Source organism: Mustelus asterias, chromosome 9 (assembly GCF_964213995.1).
Source record: "Mustelus asterias chromosome 9, sMusAst1.hap1.1, whole genome shotgun sequence".
Classification (NCBI taxonomy): Eukaryota; Metazoa; Chordata; class Chondrichthyes; order Carcharhiniformes; family Triakidae; genus Mustelus; species Mustelus asterias.
Genome location: NC_135809.1, coordinates 103808772 through 103829529, shown reverse-complemented (window position 1 = coordinate 103829529; position 20758 = coordinate 103808772). Strand labels below are relative to the sequence as shown.

Sequence of the window (20758 nt, the reverse complement as noted above, 5' to 3'; positions counted from 1 at the left end):
ATTCAGTTTGCTGGTTATATCATGAGAGCGTGTGCGTGTATGGTTGTATTAAAATCACTACAAACAGAACCATTTTGTTTCATGACAGGTACGATTGGGGGGGGGGGGGTAGTGCTCTTGCTTTGAGACATTTTGGTTGACTATTAGGCTTTAACTTGAGTATTACTTGAACTCCCTTCACCGAGCCAAGCATCTCTTCAAATACACTCTTATATTTATGCAGAGAGTGCTGTAGATCTGTTTTGACATGGACCTGTTAACAGTACTCCAAGTAAGCATTATCTTCTCAAACCATAATCTCCCAAAGAGAGCTGGAAAATTACCATAGAGCACATGGAAAGGCAAGTCCACTGTTTGTCCACTCAACTCTACGTTGACCATGATGTAACATTTTAATGGCACAATTCTTTTGTGTATGTCCTTAAAATCACATCAGCTGGTTTTAAAGGAAGATGCTTCAGCTCTTATTGGTACGTAATCTCAGGAACTAAAAATTCCCTGTCGACCTTCACCCTAATAGGATGTCCATTTAACTTCAGAATCACCCAGAATCTGAGAGATTCACCCTGTATGGATAAAACATTCAGTTTATTCATCATATTCCTGGGTATTCTCTTTCTCACAGTCATCTTTTTTTTTCTTCCATGTTACAAATTCCTTTTGTAGAATGCAACCTGTTCTCCTTGAAGGTACCAGATACTTCTTCTGAATATTTCCCTCAGGGGAAGCTGGTCTAGCCCAACAAGCTTTTGCAAAATGACCCTTTTTGCCACAATTCTTGCATTAACTATCCTTGTTCCAGCATTCGCTTGTTGAATGGCCCATTTTGGCACATCTGTGACATGCTTGTTGCTGTTTTGACTTCTTATGGGCAGTTCCCAACTTGTGGATCTTCATTCCTGCACCAAATTGTGAAGCTTCTTTAGCAGCCAGTTCCATCAACACTGTGTTTGTCGTTAAGGTCAAAGCATGTTTGGTGAACAATCTTCTTTGGATAGCCTCATTTTGGAGACCCCCTCAATTTCGAAGAGAATCTTCCAATGACTCGCCAGACTCACAATGTGGGGCCAGCCACAAACTGAACAATGCTTTCACTTTCCATTTGATTTCTTCGGTGGAACCTGAACGATTCCACGATGATCCATGGCTGCGGACAGCAATACGCTTCATGGATCTTTGTCAAGTCATTGTAAATTTTGGTATCTGATAATACTGGATGAACCAAGTTTCGCAGCAATTTTACTTCCTATTTTACTGAGAAAATCTGGTATGAACAACTCGTTTTCAATTTTATTCACTTGTACAAAGTACTGAAACCTCTCTACATAGAAATTCCATGATTCATTTTCTTCATTGAAAGATCCCACAGATCCTAATTGACCCAAACATTTCTCTTGCAGGCACTAGCAACTCCAAACTGCTCAATATATTTTTTATTACTGTCTTCCCAATACTTCCCTTTTTACATTGGAGACTGTTAACATGTTTTTTTTTCCCCAAATGACCCCAGCCATACAGCAAAGCATTCCTCTATTCAAATATGCCAGATACTGGCTGGAATCTCACCCTTCTCTCTGATTGGAGAAACCCCCTCTTTTAAAACCACACAGTTATTGTTTTCACTCGTCCTACTGCGCTGGCACTTCAATCTGTAATCCTGCTGTTGCTTCTCCCCAGCCTTCTAATAGTCGAAGTGTATGGACCCACGATGTCTTTCTCTTCTACTTAGGATATTTTCTTGATGTTCCCGACTCATCGCCAATTTTCTTTTTTGTGTTATATCCTAACTATGTTAGGGATAGTGGGTTTATAGCAAAAAGCAAAGCTATGGCTTTCACACACAGATTCAAACTTACAATAATAGATTTATTCTGGGAGATGTTCTCAGTACAAACTGAAAGTAAAACAGCGGCCTGCGCAAACACTCTAATGACATCACCACCAAACCATGTGATCAGCTCTTAAACCAACCTACAATCCTTTGAAATATATAACACTCAGTCCAGCAGATCATCAATGATCATTGATTATCTCATGCTGTCTTTATTGATGCTCTACCAGAGCAGTAGTAATGCCAAACAGCATGCGCAGCCATTTGCACCTCCCAGATGGCTTCCAGAACAGAGTCAGAAAATTACTACTTTCATCCAGTTTCATTTGCCAGTATCCAAGCTTCGCATCTGGGATGGTAAAGACTTCTGCCTTGGCAAGTTGCAGCAAAATTTCTTCAATGGTTCGCATGTGAGATCTCTCCAAAGTATTATTGAAGTCCTTTTCAACCTGTGCAAACTCTCAACCTTCCAGACGTTTTCAGTGTTACCATGTTGCTAATCCAGTCTGTAGGTGTTTGTCACTTTCTTGATTACTCCCATTTTTTCAAGCTCCTCTTTCAGGCTGGACTTGAGGACAACTGGAATTCTCCTCAGAAAATGCTGAGTTGGTTTCTCATACTCATCGCCTCAATTTTACCTTCAACAGTTTCATTTTTGGTCACCAACTTCACACAGGTCTATAAAGTTCATGATGTTGCACATCATGTGCCTGACTCAAGTGTTCTCCTTCACCTGCAGTCATCTTTCCAATACTCAATGAACATTTTTGTTACCTTGAGCCTTGACGGTGCAAACTGTTCTAGGATATAGAGTGATTAGTCAGAAGTATCATCCGTCATCTTTATAGGCTTGATTTTCTTCTTTCCAGTAAGAATTTTACCCAAAGCATTTGCAGTTAGAGCACTGCTTTTCCCATGCTTGTCATGTTTCCTTTTCTTTGTGTGACATCCTCCACAATATTTACATTCAATATTCTGGCCTTCATCGTTCTGCTGGTTTTTCTGTATTCTCCATTGCCTTGTGCTTGGAAGACCTGAACTGCCTCTTGCATTGTGCATAACCTCGTCTGTTCCCCCCTCAAAACTCTTCAGCTGAAAATTAATCACTTCTGACCTACACACGGAAGCCAGATACGATCTAAGGAGATCCATCAAAGATGCCAAAAGACAGCACCGGACCAAGCTAGAGTCCCAGGCTAGCCACATAGACCCCCGCCAACTATGGCAAGGACTGCAAGACATAACAGGCTACAAGATGAAGACATGCAAAAATCGCCGGCTCCAACACACCCCTCCCTGATGAGCTCAATGCATTCTATGTCCGTTTTGAGCAAGAGGTCAGCGAGAGCATGCCCTCCACCCTGGATGAAGCTGTATTTGGGATAACCATTGCAGATGTCAGAGCAACTTTCTGGAAGGTCGACTCACGGAGCGCGACTGGCCCAGATGGGGGTACCCGCACGAGCACTCAGATCCTGCGTGGATCAGCTGGCGGGGGTATTCGCAGACATCTTCAACCTCTCTTCACAACAATCTGAGGTCCCTGTCTGCTTTAAGAAGACAACGATCATCCCGGTACCTAAGAAAAACTAAGCAGCGTGCCTTAATGACTATCGTCCGGTGGCTCTATCATCCATCATTATGAAGTGCTTCGAAAGGCTAGTCATGGCACGAATCAATTCCAGCCTTCCAGACTACCTGGATCCACTACAGTTTGCCTACCGCCTCAACAGGTCCACAGCAGACGCCATCCCCCTGACATAAGAACATAAGAAATAGGAGCAGGAGTAGGCCATCTAGCCCCTCGAGCCTGCCCCGCCATTCAATAAGATCATGGCTGATCTGAAGTGGATCAGTTTCACTTACCCGCCTGATCCCCATAACCCCTAATTCCCTTACCGATCAGGAATCCATCTATCCGTGATTTAAACATATTCAACGAGGTAGCCTCCACCACTTCAGTGGGCAGAGAATTCCAGAGACTCACCACCCTCTGAGAGAAGTTCCTCCTCAACTCTGTCCTAAACTGACCCCCCTGTATTTTGAGGCTGTGCCCTCTAGTTCTAGCTTCCTTTCTAAGTGGAAAGAATCTCTCCACCTCTACCCTATCCAGCCCCTTCATTATCTTATAGGTCTCTATAAGATCCCCCCTCAGCCTTTTAAATTCCAACGAGTACAAACCCAATCTGCTCAGTCTCTCCGCAAAAAATAACAGATTTAATTTAAATTTCACCATCTGCCATGGTGGGATTTGAACTGTGGGTCTCTGGATTACTAAGCCAATGACAATACCAGTAGACCACTGCCTTCCCATACACTCAATCCTGGAATACCTAGATAACAAAGGCTCCTATGTCAGACTCCTACTTACTGACTACAGCTCAGCCTTCAACACTATTATTCCCACAAAACTCATCTCCAAACTCCGTGGCCTGTGCCTTGGCTCCTCCCTCTGCAACTGGATCCTAAACTCCCTAACTCACAGACCACAATCAGTAAGGATAGGCAACAACACTTCCTCCACAATCATTCTCAACACCCCACAAGGCTGTGTTCTCAGCCCCCTACCATACTCCTTATACACCTAATCCTGTGTGGCCAAATTCCCCTCCAATTCGATTTTCAAGTTTGCTGACGACACCACCGTCGTGGGACAGATCTCAAACAATGACAAGACAGAGTACAGGAATGAGATAGAGAATCTGGTGAACTCGTGCAGCGACAATAATATCTCCCTCAATGTCAACAAAATGAAGAAGATTGTCATCAACTTCAGGAAGCGTAGAGAACATGCCCCTGTCTACATCAACAGGGATGAAGTAGAAAGGGACAAGAGCTTCAAGTTTTTAGGCATACAGATCACCAACAATCTGTCCTGGTCCCCACATGCTAACATTATAGTTAAGAAAGCCCATCAACACCTCTACTTTCTCAGAAGACTAAGTAAATTTGGCATGTCAACTAGACTCTCACCAACATTTACAGATGCACCATAGAAAGCATTCTTTCTGGTTGTATCACAGCTTGGTATGGCTCCTGCTCTGCCCAACACTGCAAGAAACTACAAAAGGTCGTGAATGTAGCCCAATCCATCACATAAACCAGCCTCTCATCCATTGACTCTGTCTACACTTCCCGCTGCCTCGGCAAAGCAGCCAGCATAATTAAGGACCCCATGCACAACGGACATTCTCTCTTCCACCTTGTTCCATCGGGAAAAAGATACAAAAATCTGAGGCCATGTACCAACCTACTCGAGAACAGCTTCTTCCCTGCTGCTGTCAGACTTTTGAATGGACTTACCTTGCATTAAGTTGATCTTTCTCTACATCCTAGCTATGACTGTAACACTACATTCTGCACTCTCTCGTTTCCTTCTCTATGAACAATATGCTTTGTCTATATAGCGTGCAAGAAATACTTTTCACTGTATGCTAATACATGTGACAATAATAAATCAAATCAAATCGGAAGTGTCTGAGATGGACCAGGTGAAGGTGATGAGGGGTGGAAATTGAAAACGAAGTTGATGAATTTTACCAGGTCCGGATGAGCATGAAGCAGCACCAAAATAGTCATCGATGTGATAAAGGAGTTGTAGGAAGAGGCCCGGGGAGGCCTGAAACAAGGAATGTTCCACATACCTCATAAAAAGACAAGCGTAGCTAGGACCTACACGGGTACCCATTGCTACACCTTTGATTTGAAGAAAGTGGGATGACTAAAGGAGTTGTAGTTGAGAGGTAAAACGAGTTCAGTGTGCCTTTCCTCTTATTTTTGTGGCTATGACTCATCTTTCATTCCCTCACCCTACAGTATAAATATCTCCCACTTTCTCTGCCTTTTAGCTTTGACAAAGGATCATCTGGACTTGAAACATCAGCTCTTTTCTCTCCTTACAGATGCTGCCAGACTTGCTGAGGTTTTCCATAAAATGGCAGGTTATGGTTTTGGGCACAATCTAATTTCTTATCAATTCTTATTCAAATTCTTATTCAATTTTTTTCTTATTTCAAATTTCTTATCTTAATAGAGGTAATGGGAATTGTTCAGGCCTCTTTTCAAGAAAGAAACTAAGAGTTCTCAGGCCATCCTGGTGTGGGATGGAGGTGTAGAGAGATTGCACATCCATGGTGAAAAGGAGGCGGTTAGGACCTGCGAACTGGAAGCTGTCAATATGACGCAGGGCATCAGAGGAATCCCAGATGTAGGTGGGGTGGGAATGGACCAGAGGAGTAAGGATGGAGTCAAGATAAGAGGAAATAAGTTCAGTGAGGCAGATGGATACTGACACAATGAGCTGATCAGGAGAGTCCTTTTTGTGGATTTTGGGAAGTAGAAGCGGGCTGTCTGGGGTTGGACGACTATGAGGTTGGAAGCTGTGGGGGGAAAGCATCTTGAGGGATGAGGTCAGTAACGGTGTTGGAGCTTATGGCTTGATGTTCAGTGGTGTGAGTGGTCATGGTCATAGAATCATAGAAACCCTACAGTGCAGAAGGAGGCCATTCGGCCCATCGAGTCTGCACCGACCACAATCCCACCCAGGCCCTACCCCCACATATTTACCCGCTAATCCCACTAACCTACGCATCTCAGGACTCTAAGGGGCAATTTTTAACCTGGCCAATCAACCTAACCCGCACATCTTTGGACTGTGGGAGGAAACCGGAGCACCCGGAGGAAACCCATGCAGACACGAGGAGAATGTGCAAACTCCACACAGACAGTGACCCGAGCCGGGAATCGAACCCGGGACCCTGGAGCTGTGAAGCAGCAGTGCTAACCACTGTGCTACCGTACCGTACCGGTCCAGTGGGAGGTAGGAGGAAGTATCTGAGAGTTGGCACTCAGCCTCTGCAAGGTCCCCCCTTTTCTTACCTTTTCCCCCCTTTTCTCAATTTTACCTCTCTCCCACCCATCTCCCCCTCCCCCACTTCTTCATCTGTCACAGCTTATCCTCTGATTTCAGCTTCTCTGCCGTTTGGCCATTCACACCTTCTATTCTCTCTATGGACTGCCAATAGCACGTCTTAGCCTTTCCTCTTGTTTTTGTGGCTATGACTCATCTTTCATTCCCTCACCCTACAGTATAAATATCTCCCACTTTCTATGCCTTTTAGCTTTGACAAAGGATCATCTGGACTTGAAACATCAGCTCTTTTCTCTCCTTACAGATGCTGCCAGACCTGCTGAGGTTTTCCATAAAATGGTAGGTTATGGTTTTGGGCACAATCTAATTTCTTATCAATTCTTATTCAAATTCTTATCAAATTCTTATTCAATTTTTTTCTTATTTCAAATTTCTTATCTTAATAGAGGTAATGAAAGTACACTCCATGGAAATTAGGGATAAACACTATCCAGCAAAAGATAATAGGTTCTTGTTACTGACCATCAGTTCAGAATAAAAGGAAGTACAGGCTAAATTTTCAAAGATTGTGAAAATAGCAAGGTATTTTAATGCGGGATTTTAGCCAATCAAATGTTAATTGAAATATCAAGAGCCAGGATTCGTAAACATAACACAATTGTTCCATGACCCATGTGACAGGAAAGCCATTGAGGGAGTTTTCAAATGGATTTAATAATGGTGATCCTGAAGGCATGTATAAATCAAAGTCAAAGCAATTCTAGTGCTGGTGACCATGAAATATAATGAACTTAATCACCAACCATGCTTCGAACCAACACTGCACATAGCCAACAGCTAGACGTATAATGTTTTAAATGTCAAATGAAGCACTCTAATTGGGAGGAAATTATTTATTAACACCTACACACCTCAAAAGACCATACATAATAAATACAGACCGAAAACTAACTGGAGTAGACCCACAAGTCTGAACTATAAATAGAATGGAGAATAGATTATGATAGAATCATCAACGAAATAAAAAGCGGCACAAGACCCACTTAGAAGATGCAAATGAGAAAGGCAGGAAGCAAAGGAGAGAAGCTGAGAGAGGTACAGATGCCAAAAACAGTAAAAAAGTCTTTCTGTACTTTAACAGCAAGAGGGCTGAACATGAAAAATGCCAATGCCAAAGGGGATAGATCTGAGGATGATAAATAATAAACTCATTTTTCAAAATATTAAAGAGAGCGTTACACTAACATGCCTTGCATTAAATGGAGTAACACCAATGAGATGGAGGTTCAAAGAAGTGCTCAAAGCAGCATGGTACCAATAGAGACTCGGGATTAAATATATAAAGCGCCAGCAATTATCACACAAATGTCGCTGAATGTTGGCACGGTACCAAAGGATGGCAGACAAGCCAACATAACATTGATTTTAAAGAACGGGTCAAATTTAACTCAAATAATTCCAAAGCTATAAGTGTTATATCAATATCTACTAAATTAGCAATTATTAGGAGAAAACCAGAGTACCACCTACATGAGAACAATCTAATAAGGACCTACATCACTTTCAAAGATAGTAAATCTTGCCTGAATATACCTTCCCTGACTTTACTGGTTGAAGAAACTACATTCCAAGTGGGCAGTGAAAAACCATATGCAGTAGTGTACTAAGATTTCAAAAATAGCTTGCAATAATTGAAAACAGTGGAAATTTAAGGTAAAATATAGACAAAGACAAGGTATTGGCTGAAATAAATAAAACAATGGGTATTTGTTAAGACATTATGGTCAAAGTGGATGATCATAGAATCCCTACAGTGTAGAAGCAGGCCATTCAGCCCATCAAGTCTGCACCCAGGCCCTATCCCCATAACCACATGCATTTATCCTAGCCAGTCCCCCTGACATTAAGGGACAATTTAGCATGGCCAATCCACTTAACTCGCACATCTTTGGACGTGGGAGGAAACCAGAGCACCCGGAGGAAACCCACGCAGACACGGGGAGAATGTGCAAACTCCACACAGACAGTGACCCAAGCCGGGAATGGAACCCGGGTCACCGGCACTGAGGCAGCAGTGCTAACCACTGTGCCGCCCCCTGGTGGATGGTGGAATTCGCACTACCCGCCACCAGATCAATAGCACAGATGTTTTGCACAGGCTTCTATTCATAAAGGATGTTAATGCAGTAAAATTATCACCTTTAACCACCACTACAGAAATAATTTTAAGAATGATATCAAATGTTGTAAATGCAAACACAGATTATCTGTGAAATACTACAGGCCAGAAGCCTCTTGGAGCTGCCTCCACTTTGTTGCTGTTGTTTTGTCAAAAGTGCAACAAGCAGGGCATCAAACAACAAAAGCAGATGGTTTGTAGGAATATAGATGGGGACTCGTTTCAAGATGTGTAACTTCAGGTGCAGAATAATGAACTGCCAATAATTTATTGGGTTCCCTTGGCTTTAGAGTTGTGCGCTAATCCTGATGTGTAGGAAACCAGGGTGGTTGAGCGTATGACAGGAAAGTGAGATGTTGAAAACATTTAGCATTGTGCTTCTGACAAAGGTAACTGATAATACAGGCAGTATAATCGGTTTACCAATGGGGTATGGTTACCATAAAAATGTTCATTGAAACATGCAATCCATGTATTGAATTTAATATACATGTATACCATGAAGACGTTAAACAAATACTCATGTATGAAGTTAGTTGTTTGTTTCAAAAGCTTTCTACATTTAATTTGTTGCTCCAAAAAAAACACCTTAGGATAAATCTTTCTGACATTGTAAACCAGAAAAATGTGCATTTCAGAATAATAAATAAATCTCTCTGGGAGTAAAGAAAAACATGCAGTAATAGTTCAAATGTGAAATAATAACTGAATTCAGGACTTAAACTTCAAATGACCCTCAAGATACGATGAAGCGCATGCAGAAATGTTCTCACAGAACAAGAAGATAAATCAGCTAATTCCGTGAGACACCAGTAGTGATGTGAAGTTTTGCTAGAGGAAAGTTTGAATTTAGGAGAAACTCTGTCCTTTCAGGTAGGTATAAAAGACCCTATGGCATTATTCAAAGAAAAACAACAGAATTCTCCAGAGTCCTGGCCAATAGTCTATCTCTCAATCAACACTACTAAAAACAAGCCTGAGCTTTCAAATGGAGCAGTGTTACGGATGAAGAGAGATAATGGAATAACTTTTCCCTCAGCTCTCGGTTGTCCGCAGGAAGATGTATATTTTACAGGGAGTGTTTTAAACCTTTGAGTGTTGTGACTTTAAAGAACAGACATGAGACAGGCTTAAAATGTTTTTTCGCACAATACCGCAAAATGTAAATGCAATGCACTCACTCACTCCCTCAAGCATACAAGCATACACACACACCGACCACGCCCACACACATGCACATAAAAGATGAATTCTAAAGATGAAGCACGTATTTAGGTTAGTAACTAAATAACAAGAAGCAAATCATGTCTTTAAATTAGTCCTTTAAGATGCAAGCATTACAGCATTGATGGGTTTTCCCTTGTAGTCCGCTGAAGGTAAAAAGAGGTTGAAAGTCTCTTGGTTTATTTCTTTGATTTTGTGGCTGAGCTTCTGTTGAACATAAATCTTGCAGGTGAAGACAAAATAGTCCTTCTCTCACTGCCTGGGAAGATTATTTTTTTAGACAGGGTTCCTTTCTTCTTGCCAATGGATGGTCCCTCGTGTCCTGTAGGCTGACTTGCACCTGGCTGAACCTTGGAATAATGTGTGTTATCTCTAGTCAGTTTCCATCATGTGATCATATGATCAATACTTCCCATTATCCACACAGATGATATGCTATTAGAAGCGAGTGCCACACAATGTGAAATGAATGGGTGGCTGTTCAACCTGCTTGCAATAAATTGGTTTCTACCCACCTCTTCTTGATAGGTTTCAAACTCACTAACACTGAGTCTGGGAGAACCTTTGAATTTGAGTTTCTGTAAATATCCGGACAGGAGGAGCTATAAGTTCACAAGTGGTTTTGCATCCAGAATGCCTTCTCAAGTAGAGGGCACTCCACCCATCGGCATTAACATTTTAATGACTGACATGAGCTAGTTCTTTGACTGTGAAGGAATGTAAAATTCACCTGACCCTCCTGGACTCCATTTTGGGTCAAGGTAAATTGTCAATATGGCATGTAGTATATGGGGCAGCACGGTGGCACAGTGGTTAGCACTGCTGCCTCACAGCGCCAGGGACTTGGGTTCGAGTCTTGGGTCACTGCCTGTGTGGAATTTGAACATTCTCCCTGTGTTTGCGTGCGTTTCCTCCCACAGTCTGAAAGACGTGCTGGTTAGGTGCATTGACCCGAACAGGTGCCGGAGTGTGGCGACGAGGGGAATTTCACAGTAACTTCATTGTAGTGTTAATGTAAGCCTCACTTGTGACTAATAAATAAAAACTTTAAAACTTTACTTTAGTACTTTCTTTGAAGTAAAAAATGTCCCACCATCATCAGACCCTTATGGGCATATTTGAGCATGACAGTAGACAAAGTGGGCTACCACAAAGTGAAGTTATCATGGCAATTGTGTGTTTATTGTGTGCATTATGATGTTGTCACAAAGTGCCTTGCATTCTGATAATATGTGGTTAGACACAATCTGAACCTCTTTCTGTTCATGCAGTCGATGGATTTGATACAAGTCAATTATAAGGATTGGAAGTGTCAATTACAAGGGGGCACAGGTTCAAGGTGAGAGGGGGAAAGTTTAAGGGAGATGTGCAGGGGAGGCTTTTCACGCAGAGAGAGCGGTGGATGCCTGAAACGCGCTGCTAGAGGAGGTGGTGGAAACAGACACATTAGCAACATTTAAGAGCCATCTGGATGGGTACATGAATAGGGAGGGAATAGAGGGATACAGACCGGGGAAGAGCAGAAGGTTTTTAGTTTTGTTAGGGCATCACAATCGGCACAGGTTTGGAGAGCCAAAGGACCTGTTCCTGAGCTGTACTTTGCTTTGTTCTTTGTTCTCGAGTCCTAAAATGAGGGATTTGGAAGCCCTGTTGAAAACATGAATACAATAGAAATGCATATTTCACCGGATTGATAGTAGAACAGACCACTGAAAAACAAAAATCCACGGTTTGGATTACTCAGGCTGGGCGGTCAGAGTTCACTGTAGCACAGCCAAAAAGGCGAAGCCATAGCTTTGCAATTTGCAGAAATGTAAGTGTAAAGCAAAATGAAGAAAAGATCCACAGTGCAGAGGAGGAAGTAGTTTTGGGATATGATAACAAAAAGGAAAAGGAAGAGGTACCTGCAGTATGTACTGCCAGGAAAAGTGACACAGCAGACATGTTTATTAACTGCCTTCTTGCACTAACCTCCTCAGCAGGACCATTCCTAAAGAACACTGTGAGCACTCCAGAAAAATAAACCTCTCAAAATTCGTACAATGATATTTACATAAAGAGGTGCTCCAAGCTCACCACACACTTCTCTTTGGTGAATATAAAAGCCTAACTACCTATGGCATTTAAGTGCTCGCTGAGTGAGAGGAGGATGTGTGGCTGCAGGGTGTTACTGTGCATTATGGAGCACCTGCATTGGCAACCCTTCAGGTCTCTGTTGAAAGAACATGCAGTCACTGTACCAGAGGAATCTGCTAAATTTGCCACTTTGATTGGTATCCCAATGTGCAGGGCATCCCAAAAAGATGACCAGTGATCTACACAAAACCGGATTGTAATATGCTGCTGCAAAGTAATTTGCAGCATCAAGACTGTCACAAACTGATCTGACAACAAAAACCTTTTGTAAATTGGAATCCAAGTTTCAAGAGGTCCAGAGTCATAGTTTAAAAAGGAGTAATTGCATCACCTTTGTTAACAAGGCCTCTAGTAGGCCTCCTTGGACATAATGATGAGTTTCTCTGTAATCTGTAGCACCGAGTTGTGTAAATCCCTTACAAAATACATACACGGCAATAAACCCCTTACAAAAAACATGCACGGCTACACTTTCTCAAATAATTTCCTGCAGAGTACATAAAACTACCTGAAAAATGTCACTGACTGATCAACTCTCTTCTGAAGACTGACCCAATAAGGAATTAATTCTTAACCTATAGAGCCAGGGAATGTTTTGAATTGGGTCTCTTGATAATTGTTTGCTATTTCTCGGTTGTCTCACACTCTTGTTGTCCTTCACATGTAATGAATACTTTAAGCTGTTGCATCCTCCTCAAATTCATTATCCATTTTTCCCACAAGGTCCTTGGATCTGTGATGGTGCTTGATACAAATAAGCATGTGACTCAACTACTGTGAAGTGCTCAGCTCTTGAATGTCATCAGCTGGTGCAGCTTCATCATGAGAAGTTCCTAAGGGAAGAGAAAGGGATGCACCGCAAATATTACAAAGGATATAATAGTTGTTAACAAAGGTAATCCAACTTCTACTGTGAAATATCCCCATGTTATAGGGTGAGAGAGTACATAGATCAATAAGACTAATAAAAGGTTACTTGCTGGGTAGTGGAACTATAATTCCAAACTCTTCCTCCTAACTCCCTTCACAAGCCCTTGATCAAAAACACTAAGAGCCATCTCTTAAAATCTCAACAGATGCTTTGAAAAGGCAAATCCACCGTTGTTGCAAGTAGGTCACAGCAGTCTTTCCCTGGAAAGTCTCATATGACACTGAGATAATAGAATTTGCATCAGGCAACCTTCCACATTGCTAATCCCGATTCCTCGTTGTGTGAATTAATTCCAATGCAATTAATTTCTAGTACCATTCATTATTTTCCTTCCCAAGATGGACTACTTCACAACTTTGAATAAAGTTGCACCTGCTACCTGTTTGCCTCCTCCACTAATCTATGTCTTCCTGAAGACTTGCTTCGAGATAGCCAACACTCCACTTACGTATCATCAGCACATTTCAGTATTATGCTCCCTAAAGCCAAGTCCAAATCATGTAAGTAATTTCTGGTAGCAATGATTGTGTCACAGGGAAAGTTATGTGCATGTCCAAGAAAATGTGTTTTTTTCAGATTTTCTGTGACAACAGGGAAAAGGAAAAAACATTATATTTGTTCTTTGCATTCTACCTTCCTAAAAGTGCAGCAAATCAGTCTTGATTGGCAACATGTGTACAAGTGGAAAAATTGCCTTCTTGAAGAGGACATTTCTGATATTCTGTTGTAGGAGGTGCAGCAAAAGAAGGAGAACATAAGAACATAAGAACTAGGAGCAGGAGTAGGCCATTACCCGCCCACTCACCATAACCCTTAATTCCTTTGCTGTTCAAAAATCTATCTACCTTTGCTTTAAAAACAGTTAACGAGGTAGCTTCAACTGCTTCACTGGACAGGGAGTTTCATAGATTCACAACCTTTTGGGTGAAGAAGTTCCTCCTCAACTCAGTCCTAAATCTGCTCCCCTTTATCTTAAGGCCATGCCCCCAGTTCTAGTTTCACTCGCCAATAGAAACAACCTTCCTTTCTTCTATCTTATCTATTCCCTTCATAATTTTATATGTTTTTACAAGATCCCCCCACATTCTTCTAAATTCCAATGAGCATAGTCCCAGTCTACTCAGTCTCTCCTCATAAGCCAACCCTCTCAACTCTGGAATCAACCTAGTGAATCTCCTCTGCACCTCCTCCAGTGCCAGTACATCCTTTCTCAAGTAAGGAGACCAAAACTGTACACAGTACTCCAGGTGTGGCCTCATCAGCACCTTATCCAGCTGCAACATAAACTCCCTGTTTTTAAACTCCATCCCTCTAGCAATGAAGGACAAAACTCTATTTGCCTTCTTAATTACCTGCTGCACCTGCAAACCAACATTTTGTAATTCATGCACAAGGACACCCAGTTCCCTCTGCACAGCACCATGCTGCAATTTTTTACAATTTAAATAATAGTCTTGCTGTTATTCCTACCAAAATGAATGACCACACATTTACCAACATTGTACTCCAGCTGCCAGACCCTTGCCCATTCACTTAAACTACTTATATCCTTCTGCAGACTTTGTGTCCTCTTCACACTTTGCTCTATCACTCATCTTAGTGTCATCTGGAAACTTTGACACACTACACTTGGTCCCCAACTCCAAATTATCTCAGTGTCTAATTATCTCATTGTAAATAATTGCGGTCCCAACACTGGCCCCCTGAGGCACACCACTAGTCACTGATCGCCAACCAGAAAAACACCCATTTATTCCCACTCTTTGCATTCTGTTAATTAACCAATCCTCCATCCATTCTAATATATTACCCATAACACCATGCACCTTTATCTTATGCAGCAGCCTTTTGTGTGGCACCTTGCCGAATGCCTTCTGGAAATCCAGGTAAACCACATCTACTGGTTCCCCGTTGTCCACCGTGCTCATAATGTCCTCAAAGAATTCCAGTAAATTAGTTAAACATGACCTGCCTTTCATGAACCAAAGCTGCGTCTGCCCAATGGGACAATTTCTATCCAGATGTCTCGCTGTTTCTTCCTTGGTGATAGATTCAGGCGTTTTCCCCACTACAGAAGTTAAGCTAACCAGCTTATAGTTACCCGTCTTTTGTCTACCTCCTTTTTTAAACAGGAAGTTTTCACTGGAGGTCAAAAATCCCTCCTTTCAAAGCAGATATGAAAGTTGCCTGGATAGAGATGGCCAAGTGAATGAATAAAACCTCCCAAGTTATTGACAGCTGCTCACAGCTACTGTGAACACCTAGAAGTACATAAATGGCATGATAGGCATTGGCAGGGAATCTAGACTTTAAAGGCTGTTCACTAATACTGTGAGAAAATACTGGAAGAATCCATTCAAATGAGGCAGTTATCCCCACATTCCTCCATTGTAATGCCCAGTCAAACATTCCCCTTCCTCACAGGAATTCTTCCTCTAATTCTAATGGGCTACCAAATTAAGGAGCATTAAGCCTTACAAAATTCAGTGAGGTCCATTATCAGAATGTATAACCATCAGAATCAGCTTATAGTTTGCATTTGGGAGAGGTCGGAAGAAAACTTAACTGATCTGGGCAGGTAAATTAGGCATACTGATAATACTTAGGTTGTGCAGATGTGCTTGGCAACTCCTTTTCAATGCTCTGGGAAAAAATATCCAGTTGAAAACGAAGCTCTTAAGATGCAGAGAGGCCTTGAAGTAAGAATCTGAATAAAAAGATTTTCAAGGACAAAGATATAATTTTATTTAAAACCTCCTACGAAATAAAATTGTATAATGAAAAAAATAAAATCTTAATGGGACAATTGCAGTACTTCAACTTACTTATACTTTTCTATAAATGTTGATTAAATAGTTTACACAAAAGGTATTTTTATGTTTACTCACTGGTTACTTTTTTCCCTTTAATTCCAGCTTTTTTCTCTGATTTCTGTGTTTCTTTATTTATGCCTTTTTTTCCTGCTATTTCTGCTCAGATCTCTTTTGGGCTTCCTTGGCTCGGAATCCAGGTTAAACAATATAAAATGGCTACTGGAAATCTCTTGAGAAAACTGAGAGTGTGTATTAGCTGAAAGAATCTCAGTGTAATGAATTATTGTGACAATAGTAAATCACAAAACGCAGACTCTAAATAAAGGGACCAGTACAAAGCGTTGGTATTGGCCCAGCAGTAACACTCCCACCTTGAAGTAAGTCAGAACGTGCTTGAAGCCCCACTCTACAACTCAGGCTGGCATTTCAAGTGATCTGATGTGACAGAAAATTGAGGTCCACTCTCCAAAAGATCCCATGCCACTATCCACAGAAGAGTCTTACTGTGTCCTAGCCAGTACTAATCCTACAAACAACATTACTAAAGACAAATTATCTGGTCATTATCAAATGTCTGCTTGTAGGACCTTGCTGTGCATAAATTGATTGGCACATTTGCTTGTCAGGTTTGTGTAAAAGTACTTTGAGATTAATATATTTTTGGTACATCAGTGAATCTAGGGAGATGGGGACATAATGGGAAAGTGGAGTTGATGTAGAAGTATTGGATGGCAAAGCAGGCTTGCAGAGTCATTGGACCTGGAGACTTGAAAGTGAGCGAGAGGGGGCAAAACAGAGAGCACACCTGGAGGTACAAAAAAGAGCATGAGACAGGGTGAGACTGAGGGCAGACTTTGGAGGCTTCATAGGAGCCAGCTGATGGGGGGGGGGGCTCAGCCCGTGGACCAACTACATTGAGAGAAAATCAAACTGTGACATTATAGGGAACGAGGTGACAGTTGGAGTATCTTGCTCATTTTCCTCTTAAGAACTGGTACAATTAATAAATAACTAAGGTTTTATTAGTAGTGAGGGGGTTGTCCTATGATGAGGGACTGAGCGAATTAGGTCTATTTTCTCTGGTGTTTAGAAGAGTGAGAGGTGATCTCATTGAAATATACAAAATTTTGAAGGGATTGATAGGGTGGATGCTGGGAAATTGTTTCCGCTGGTCGGGGAATCTAAAACGTGGGATGCAATCTCAGGATAAGGGGCTAATCATTCAGGACGGAGATGAAGAGAAATTAATTCACTCAGAGGGTTATGAATCTTTGAAATTCTCTGCCTCAGAGGGTTGTGGATATTTAAGGCTGAGATAGACAGATTTTTGGTCTCTCAGAGATTCAAGGGATATGAGGAACCGGCAGGAAAGTGGAATTAAAGCACAAGGTCAACAATGATTGTACTGAATGGTGGAGCAGGCACGGTAGGCCTTATGACCGACTCCTGCTCCTATTTCTTATGTTCTTGAATCATATAATCTACTACTGCCCTAGTTCATATGTTCATTAGCTGTGCAGCACTTACAACATTCATCAGGACATAAAATGCACTATATAAATGCAAGTTCGTTCTTTCTCCGTTAGGTCTAATTGGATTGAGGAACAAAATTGAAGGAGGGGACCTAAATGTTAACTGGAGAAAGAAGTCTACACAACCAAATAGTTTATTTATTCATGGATTGCCATAACCACACAAGCCATTCCATAACTCAACAGTGTAAACTATATTTTACTCTTGCTTTGAAAACCCTTTATAACTTGCACAACCCACACCAATTAAATAATTGGTCAAGATTCAACTAAATATCAAATTAAATACAGCCTTTAAAATGCAATATGTAACTTATTTCTAACTTCTTTCAAATTATTTACAGTACGTAAGGATTAGTTAAAGGATAATTGAAGAAATGCTCAATCTTACCAAACGCAAGTCTGCCGAGGCCTAGTTTAACCTGAATGTATGTCTATCAATTAAAGTTCCATCCATATTATTGCAACTGCCATATCACCATGTCCCACCTAAAAAGAAACAAAAATAAGCATTGGGCAAGCACAATAACGGCTGATGACTTCAAATAAATGTACAACACAGATTTATTCCAAACAGAATTCCAATCTGAGTTTCATGCATTAAACTACCTTTTCATTCATTCTGAACATAGGATTCCAGATCCAAACATAAGCACAAAATATTCCCTGATTAGATTGCCATTGCTCGATACAAGGTAGGTCAGTTCAGTCATTGGTTCTCACTTGTACATATTGCACTATAGTCTCAGTTTCGATGTACTCATTAATGAGCAATTTAAGATGCAGTAGGTATAAGTAATATAACTCGCTTTATTTTAAGATAGACACGTGGGGTGGAATTTTCCGGCCGCACTCGCCCCAAGACCGAAAAATCCTGCCCAAAGTCAACGGACCTTTGCAAAACCCGTGTCCCACCCACGACGATTCCCATGGCAGGCAGGGCAGAAAAATTCCCTATGTGATCTGTGGAATATATATTTGACAAACTATGTTATTGGGAGTTTATTTAGCAATATTTACAGAACAATTGCAGTATCAAAAATGTTTCTAAGTCCAATATTAAAGAGTGAGCAAATAAACATTTTTATGCACTAGAGCTCTTGTCCTCGGAAATACCTAGAACATTTCATAACCAAATACTTCTGGAGCATAGTTATGATTATTAAGTATGTTATATTGAATTTACGACAAATAATATTGATGCACCATATCATATTATAGCAACAGCAGAAATTATTTTTCCAAGGAATATCCATTTTTGCTGCAATGTAATGCAAAGGTCCAACTACCTCTCCTACTTTCAGCTAGCTCAAACATAATTCAAGAATTCAAGTGGCCATTTGACATACTGCTACATTATGTAGTGCTTTTAACTAAAGGACAAATGAGCAGAACATGACTTTGCCCAAGTATGTCCAGTTCAGCTTCCGGTGAATAAGGAGATGAATATGCTGAACAAAGTATTGCATTTATTAAGGAGCAGCAGCAATTTCTAAAGAAAATACAATGACATGCCCTACTAATCAGTTAGTTACTTCAACAACAGCAACATCTCATTGATAATGATTCACACAACTCTTAGTCACCTTTTCTTAAATACACAACCGATGGACAGAAGAAGAAGCCTCTGTTTCCAATTTATTAAGTAACCAATCTCAATATCAACAATAGAAGAAAAAGTTTTCAGTATTCATTGCTGGCTGTTGTGGGTAATATTATTGCAGAACAACTGATAACTAATAACAGTTACAGACGAATGAGAACAGATGAAATAAGGCTCTATTCAGCGATGCTTCCGTGGAGGTGTATTGCTGCAGGAGTTGCAGCAAAAAAGAATCATCATCATAGAGTCACGTTCCCGAAAGAAGTGGCATTTATGCTCGATTGTATGTATACGCCTAAGATCCATAGGTTGTGTGATAAAATGCACAGAAGACTTTCAGAACTCAGGAAAATTGTCATGGTAATATCCAGGGTAACAGGATGCATGCCATTCTCTCAGCTGGTACACCTTCTCTGAGGCAGCATATAAGCAATCAATGCTGTTCAAGTCCTTTTGCATATGCATGCCCATTTTGCTGCACAGCAGATTTTAGCATGACTGAGATATACTTCTAAAATAATATAGGTTGACTTCACTTCACGGCATCCTGAAAGTTCACTTCTTCCTCCCAATGGGGAGATGTATTGAAGAGGCACAGTTAAGTGGTAAACGAGAGACATTATACTCTATCGCAAGGGAAAGTAGTAAGGCAAAGAATAAGACTTTCTTGACTGAAGAAAGATGCTTTTTAACAATCCTCCTAAAAGTAAAATAATATGAATGCTGGAAATCTAAAGTAAAACAGAAAATACTGGAAAAACTGAGGACCCTGAAGGGTCATTAACCTGAAACGTTCCCTCTGTATTCTTTCTATAGGTGTTGCCTAGCCTATTGAATATTTCTGTTTTTACTCCAGTATTTCTAACCTGTTTTCATCTGTGAAAGCATTTATAGCTGATGACCTGTATCCCATCCTGTCTCTACTAACCCCTCTCTCTTCAAGGACAAAAATCAAAACACTCCAAAATCATGGATGTCAAAGTGTTTTGCTTGATTTCCTAGAAATTCTAAAAATTTAACCTCTGTGGAAAATAATAGCCAAATTAGCATATGACGAACTATCAACTTCAAATGGTAAAAACAAAAGAAAAAATTACATTTTGGACACAGAGGAAGTGCATAGCTCTCACAGTCAATGAGTTCTGTAGAAAGGCCATTTAGATCCAAAATGTTAGCTGTTTCTCTCGACAGATGTTGCCAGACCTGCTGAATTTCTCCAGCATTTTCTGTTTTTATTTCACATTTCCAGCATCTACAATATTTTTCTTTTTATTTCACAGTCAATGTTGTGTGCCATCAACATACACCTCATTTCCCCTCGCTTTATGCGCGTATTACTTCAGTCATACCAGTAAGAAAAAAACCACACGACCAAAATCAGTGGAATATAGCATCCCTTCGTGTGGGCAATGGTCAACAAAATGTCTTGTGGGCCACACTCAGAGCCCAGATGGGCCACACGTGGCCCCCAGGCCAAAGGCTGCAGGTGGCCCACCACTGATGTAGCCACTTGTTTACCATCTATAATACTAAGCACTTCGGGAAACTTGCCACAAGGAAAAAAATTGTAATGCTGTCTCATGCTGCTGGCTATTTTCCATGGGGAAAGTTATGAAAGAGCTGGCCCTGGCAAACAATG

General features: G+C 41.0%; 1 protein-coding gene across 12 annotated transcripts in view; it reads right to left on the bottom strand.

The window, feature by feature from the left end:
* stk33 (serine/threonine kinase 33) overlaps window positions 1-20758 on the bottom strand; it is a 158068-nt gene that overhangs the window by 84207 nt on the left and 53103 nt on the right. For 7 of the 12 annotated variants that reach the window (XM_078220745.1, XM_078220736.1, XM_078220734.1 and 4 more), the window contains one exon: window positions 17908-18005. The gene's annotated coding sequence lies outside the window, so the exon portion shown is untranslated. Of the gene's footprint in view, window positions 1-11685; window positions 11752-12748; window positions 12799-12914; window positions 12955-13012; window positions 13074-15773; window positions 15879-17907; window positions 18006-20758 lie in introns of those variants that run through there. The other 5 variants (XM_078220735.1, XM_078220744.1, XM_078220738.1 and 2 more) reach the window with 4 other exon arrangements.